Source organism: Apteryx mantelli, unplaced genomic scaffold (assembly GCF_036417845.1).
Source record: "Apteryx mantelli isolate bAptMan1 unplaced genomic scaffold, bAptMan1.hap1 HAP1_SCAFFOLD_63, whole genome shotgun sequence".
Classification (NCBI taxonomy): domain Eukaryota; kingdom Metazoa; phylum Chordata; class Aves; order Apterygiformes; family Apterygidae; genus Apteryx; species Apteryx mantelli.
Genome location: NW_027118792.1, coordinates 512,194 through 519,701, shown reverse-complemented (window position 1 = coordinate 519,701; position 7,508 = coordinate 512,194).

The window sequence follows — 7,508 nt, the reverse complement described above, 5'->3', positions numbered from 1 at the left end:
AAAGGAAGACAATTTTCAAAATTACGGTGGGTTTCAGTTACAGAAACACAGGCATCTTGGTGCCACTATAGACACCCTTTTACCCTCTGCCAGCCTCCAGCATCAGCTCCAGAGGGGCTCTCGTCTCCCCCAGGTCCTGCATGATAGCTGTCAGTCCCAGGGAAACACCTCAGAAACACTGGCGCCTCTAAAATTGGCACTAGATGCTTCATGTTTAGGAAACTGAGCTCTGCCTGGAAAGTCGGAGAATATTCCTCAATGGTTAAAAAAAAAAAAAAAAAAAAGGTACATTTCACCACCTGAAATCATTGAATCATTTTAATAAAAAGTTAATGTTTTCCTATAGTGCCAAACTGGAAATTTCCAGGAAGCGCATTAACCTTAGGAAAAGAAATATTCATCTTCCCCAGTACTTGCATTACTACTGCTCTGTCTATTATACAGTGTTTTTATTCTAACTAATCTTTCATGTATTTCTGCACGTCCTTATTAAGTCGACCATTTCTAAAGTCATCTGTTCAGAAGACTACCTGGACATACCCATTAGGCATTGTCCATCCAGTTTTCCTCCTCCTGTTTTCTTTGTTCATTCAGACACATATCGGCTACCCAGCTGCTGCTTTGAATTACAGGGATTTTAAAGCTTGCCTCCTCTTTCAGTAGTTTGTCTAGTTTTCTCATTAGCCAACTCCTTAACTGTGTTTCTAACTATCATTTCCTATCTCTCTATCTAAAATACTTCCAGCAAGGTTATTCCCTGTGGAAAGTGGCCTTCAGTGGAGAAAATTTGCTCTTAATGTACAGCGGAGGGATGCATTTATTTTTTTTATTTTTTTTATTTTTCACAGCCAAGACAAATCTTTCTGCATCCGTTTGCAGGTAGTTCTCTAAATAAAGCAGGTGGGTATTGATTCATATGAGCTGTAACATTCAGCTACAGTCTTCAGTGGAGAAAGGCTAGAAATGAAAAAGGAGTTAGTTGAGTCCCAGGTGGCTGAGAAGAGAAATGGAGGACCTGGGAGTGAAGATTGCCCATGCAGTGTCTGACCACAAGTACCCTCCTTTTCCTACATGTCTGAACTTCATTAGGAGACACTCTGGAGCAATGCCAGTAGTAGAATGTTGATAACACTTATTCTTCAAGCTGAAAAATGAAGAAAACAACAAAAGAATAAAGGAAAAAAAGAAAGAAACAGGGATCCTGCTTATTAAGTGCTCATTGAAACCTTCCTTTTTCAGCCACATTCCTGAAAGCTCTCCAATTAGCCACATGACACCTGAAGACCTGAAAACAATTATGGGAAGAGACATGGCTCCTTAGGGGTTTGTGTGTATGTGTGTGTGTTTAATGAGCCCTCTGGTGCATTTGTGCAGACACTGAAAGGAGATTGAACAAACCTCTCAAGAATTTAAAGTCAGAAGTCAGAAGCAAACTCAAAGGTTTCTTAGCGCATTAATGGGTCCCACCAAGGGCCATTACCAATGCAGTTGTTAATGGGAACTACAGACTGAAGTGCCCTTCCCTGGAGGCTGGCTAGAGTAGAAAATTAGAGGCACCACTTACAGTTAGTGAAAGAAACTGTACAGGAGGCTTCAATGCCAAGTAAGCCCTTGATATGCTTTGTCAAGCACAAATGTCCATCACGTCGGAAGGGTGATCTTTTCCCTCGCATGTTGCTCAGGGCTCTTCCTCAGTTGGGGAGTGGGGGGGTGGGAGGGGCAATGCCAAGTGCAGGAAAATGGTACAACACCTCCTGGGCTCCCTAGCAGATGAGAAGGCAACAAGGCTTCTGGAGCCTTAAGGAAATGGTGTCTTCTCGTAGGCCATGTTGGCAGAGACAGCAGCCATAGCCAAGGTGAGAAAGACCTCAGTTCTGTCAGGGGCTTTCAGCCTTGCCACCAGCCTTGGCTGTCGCCATCGCAGACATCCTCCACTGTCCCATGCCTGCTCCTGTTCCCCTGCAGACCTTAGCCACCTTCTTCACACACACACACGCACTTCCCTTCTTTGTAAGGGATTACCATAACTATACCCAACTTAAAAATAAAGGGTGGACAGTGTGATAAAGTCATGGGAAAATGTCCTGGGGATAAAGAGCTGGGAGGAGAGGAGGCTGTAGAGGTTTGAGGTAGTCCTTTCAGGATCTAAGCAGGATGAACTTTGGAACTGAGGAAAAATGCAGCAGCTCTCAAAGATTTTGGAATTAGTGCTACTACCACTAATCACATTAACAGTACAATGTTCAGGTAGAATTTCTTCTTCTTCTTGATGATGATGATGTTGATAAACTAAAGCTCTTTAATTTTATTCCTGCCAGTCTCTTACTTCACAAATTAGCTGTAACTTTGTAATAGTAACCTCTTGCACTGAGTTTTCAGAACAGCACTTTCCCTCCCCATTGCTCACTCTTTGCTATCATTTGTATGGTTATATCTCTTAAACAGTATTACCCAAGGCTGCCACTGAGTATCACATCTGCAGCCAGTTCTTCTGAGTTTGCAAGTACAGATCCAGGTGACTCATAGTGGCAGCTGGGCTAAGAAATTGTCCTGCAACCCCTCCGGTACCTCCTGGACTGTTTGAGCCCTGCTGTGTTGCCCTTCCAGTGAATGCCGTGGAGATTAAAGTCCCCCATAACAACCAGGATCATTGCTTCGGAGACTTGCTCAGGTTGCTTAAAGAACACTTTGTCCACTTCTTCACCCTGCTGTAGTGGTTTATAACTTCTGCCACAATGTCACCCTTACTGGCCTCTCCTCTGATCCTCACCCATTAGCATTCACCCAGTCTGCCATCCTTCCCATAGAGGAGCTCCACACATCTGAGCTGCTCCTTCACACAGAGGGCAATTCCCCTCCTCCTCTTTCCTGTCTGTCTTTCCTGAAGAGCTTCTGTCCATCCATTGAAGCACCCCAAGCTGTGTGAGTGGTCTTATCACAAATCAGTCATTCCCACAATGCCAGCACTTCTGTGACCACACACACAGCTGCAGCTCCTCCTGCCTGTGCCCCAGGCTGAGTGCAGCTGGGTACATGTGGGCTGCAGAACCTCAGTTGTGGCACCAGGGCCGAGCACAGAATTGCCACGGTGAAACCTGTTGACGACAGCCAAGGACCCTGTGTATGCTAAGGCCCCATTTCAGAGCAGAGACATGCTGGCCTTAATGGCAGATCACCATGCCATGATGAAATGAGGTTCCCACTAAGAGAGCAAACCCTGCAGTCCCCAAAGCCAGGCTGAAACAGGGCTTGGCTGTGCAACCATGGCAGAAGAGGAGTTTTCTGCCTGAGCTGTCTCAGCGGCACTGGGAGGCCTGTGATGGAAGTGAAGCCAATCTCCAGGAAGGAGTAGGTCCTGCTGAGAACATCCCTGGGAGCGGACAGCCTGCAATCCAACTACACTGTGATCATTGTTAGCATGTTCCCTGTTTCCGTCATCAGGTGGGTGAGTGAGGTTCAGGGAGAGAGAAGCATCAAAGTTTGAGAACACAGACACACGAGTGCAGACCCTGCTGTGAAGTGTCTCCCATTGCTGCAGCACCCTTGGATGCAGATGGGATGGTTCTGGCCTCAGTACCATGGTGTTAGCATTCAGTTGTTGGCATACAGGCATCGAACCACTCTGAGATGTCCTGAGGTGTTTGTCCAATACCCATCCAAAAGGGCATGGCTTTCCTGTAGCTCCTGTGCTGTATTTTCCTGTGGTTGTGCTGGTCACCCCGGCCCCCTGACACAGCACTAGAGGCCTTTTTTATTCATTCGAATGAGAGCCCTGAGTTAGCTTAGGACTCTGCAATGCAGCAATGAGCACTTAGCTTTGTAGTAACTTGAGCTTTAATAAATATTGTTGACATCAATAAATATTGTTGATGGAGCCTAGAGAGAGACCTCGCTCTCCTTATGGTGAGCTCCTCTGCTTGGTCAGCTGAGTAGGTCTGCAGGCTGCCAGGGACTGGTTGATTAAGGCAGGCTCAGATGTCCTGAATGTACACCTCTGGTATCATTTCAGGTCACCAAGGATAGTTCCTTTCCAGTCCTCCTAGGCCATAGCTGATGCTCCAGAAGGATGTGGGTCTTTCAGAATTGCTCCATAGGAGCTTGAAGACATTTGAACATGTCTTGGATCACCTCTGGCACCTCAGATGTCACCAGCTGTTTGTGTGTGAGCAACTGATTCCTCCCCTCCATCTCCATGGATTAGAATGGGAGCTTAATCAAGGAGCTCCCACACAGACACAAATTTTGTGAGCGCCTGAATTGAGGGAAGAGGAATCCCACCTCCTCTGAGTCTGTGGCATGCACAGGAGGGAGATGAAAGACACCTGCATTGACTCATCTGAATCACTGCCCTACATGAGAAAACAACCCCCTCCCTATCACTTTCCGCATGTCCTGCCTGATAACTGGGGAGGAATAGGGATTTCCAGAGGGGGACAGTTTCATCTCTCTTAGACAATGACACCCTGATAGGAGAAATCATGCTGCTGGACTCCACTGCTCTCTCCACAGTTTAGAGAGAGAAGATAGGTGATTACTTTAATTTACTTCAAAGTACATTCTCCAGGAGGGACCCTGCTGCCTTTCAGGAGCTGTCAGCCCTGGAGCCTCAGGGACATCTCGAGAAAGCCCATGGGGCAGAGAAAGTCACTCCTTTGGTTGTGCCTCTGCTGCTGAGCTGGGCCAGGCTCCTAGGACTGAAGGAGCTCATGGAGACCTGGCAGGCTGTATAGTGAGAAAGGTCAGTCCAGGAGCAGCTCCTCTGCAAAGAGCAACAGGTCTCAGGGCCAAGATGAGACAAGACACAGCTGTGAGAAGTTAAAAGCAGCCTGGAGTGGGAGGAGGGCTCACTGGAGAACAAAACCTTCACAGCCCTTAACACAGTAAGTCTCTGGCCACAATGGGCAATGCAACTCTGGTTCCTAGAGGGTTTTTCTAAGCCTGGCACATTCCACAGCTTATGGGATCTGTCCGGATGGCTCTCCCGGTTTCTCCGGCGTGGAGGAGGAGGACATGCTCCGGAGCAGGGATTCCCTGCCACACCATCAGAGGGACAAGGCCTCACCATTACCTTCTCCCAGGGGTGGCTGCAGGGGCATGAAGCCAGGATGTGCACACATATCTGCACAGGGCTGCCATTCAGAGCAGTGTCCCTGTGCCCTGGGGTATGTGTGCCTGGAGCAGTGACAGCTGCATGCAAGGGTCAGCACTCAGCCTGCCCAGGGAACTCCCCACGGTGCAGCAGGGAGAGGTCTGGGTGGAAGGAGCGACCCCTGGCAGGGCAGGTTCATTCTCCTGTAGAGAGGGTACTGCATAGGTCAGGGCTGCTCACAGCTCACATGGAAATGAGACTCCTAAAATGTTACTCTGAAAGATCAAGAGGTCTGTGAGGAACCTCAGAAAGCCCATTCATTTCCTCCCTTCCCTCTCCATCCAGGCAGCACCAACATCTCCTTTGCAGTTATCATCATTCTCATCAGAGCTTTTCTGAACTGCCTCTTAGCAACTGCAAACACAGAGATGCTCCTGGAAACTGTCCTGCCTGGGAGGTTTCTGTAGGGCAGGATGGCATGCACAGAGGGTGGGATGAGGCCCATGAGCACTGACAGGGAGAAGACACAGGGACACAGCAACAGCTCCAAGCAGGAATAAGTCAAGGCAGTGGAGATGGAGTCAGGAAGTGAGGGGCAATGACTAACAGAGACTAACAGGCAACTCCCCTTGGCCTCTCCAATGCAGACACCTTCCTCTGAACAAGCACCCTTGTCTTCCCTCCCACCCAGGAGAGCCCTCTGCCCTCAAGGCCATGAGGTCTAGGGCATGAGTTGCCTCCTCTGCATCCACACCTGCAGCAGACCTGCAGCCTCTCTCCTGTGACATGCCCATTTCCTGCCGCAAGGCAAAGGTGCTGAGAGTGACTGGCCTGCAATGTCATTGTCTGGCACGTGGCATGTACACCTAGGAAAGGAGAAGGCTTTCCTTAGTGGCCATCTGTCTCTCTTTCCCCTTGCCTCCTTCTGTAGGAGGATCATGGTGACTCTCCTTGTTTCTCCACCTGTCTGGGCTGCTTGGGTTACTGTTTTCAGGATCTCTGGGGATAAAAGGAGTAGAATTCAGCTGCAGTTCAGATACTGACCCTGGGGATCCTTCCATGCAGGTATCTTCATGGTAGTGAGATGCCCGACTGCCTCTCTAATGAGTGGGGCTCTGGGCAATGCAGTGCATGGGGTTGGGGAACGAGCCCACTCCCGCTTAAGGAGATCCACCTTCAGGACACCCAACTTTCTCCCTGGACTGTCCTGGCAGGCTGTGAGCAGCACTCCAGAGCAGCACAGCTCTCCTGTAGGGTCCTTCTGGGAACTGGCAGTCTTTGGTTTGGTCATCTGAGCCAGGAGCTCTTTCAAACCCTCTCTAACTTTCTCTCCCCATTTTGACTGAGAAAGAGAGAGAACTTTAGAGATGTGCACTTTGAAACGGGACTTCTCTGTTCTCTGCACAGTCCAGATTCTTCTTCAGAGTAACATCTGAGTGCAATCATGCTATAATGAGAGAGCTGGCAAGCAGAGGGCATCTGGGAACAAGACTAATGGACAGACCAGTTCTCCTGAGTCTGCACTAGATTGCAGTCAGCCTTTTTGCCTCTAATGACTCCCTAGCGTTCACATGGAGAACAATGGAAAAGCCAAGGATTTCTGCCATTGAAAACATCATGTGATGTAGGCATCTGAAAACTGAGCGCACAGCTAGACTCATCTGCTCCCCCTCATCTTCTGGAGAACAGAGTGTGAAAATGCTGAACCTTCACCTATGGAAGAAGGTGTACATCAGAGCTTGTCACCCTCTGTTATCCAAATAGAGCCTGGAAAAATAGCACGCGTGGTAAATTGGTGTGAGGTCAGGGACAAAGCCCTCTGCAGTGGGCCGGGTCACTCCCACCTTCCCTTGCCTTGAGAGAGGGCTGATGGTGTCTTGGATATAATAGCATTTGCTTAGCACTAGTAGCTACATTTACTGAAGCCTAAGGCTGCACATGGCTGAACTTTTCCCAAAATTGTTTGAGCCAGTTCGAACAAGGAGGGAACAAGGAGATAAGAAAGTAACAAAGCAGCTTCAGCAATGACCACTGAGTACCATAGCTCCACCTGGACACAACGGGGAAACCAACCAAGAGACAAGAAGCTACCACTTGTCGAGCAACCATTGGTGCAACAAATCGGAGAATGGACAAAGAACTTAACCCGCAGGGGTATAAATACCCAGTGAATTTTCCGTTGGGGGTCCCTCGGAGGAGGCACCCAGCTCGAGCTGTGATACTAATCACATCATTTTATCAAGAATTATTTTGTATCTTTTGGATAAAGGGGAAACCTAGAGTCGAACCCTGTTAAGGACACTGGATGCAACAGTTTCCCTAACAGTTTGGCACCCCAGATGGGACTCTAGGCAACCACCATCTGATCCTCTTCTCTCCAAACTTCCAACAGCCGGCATTGGGTGAGTTCACCTAGGAG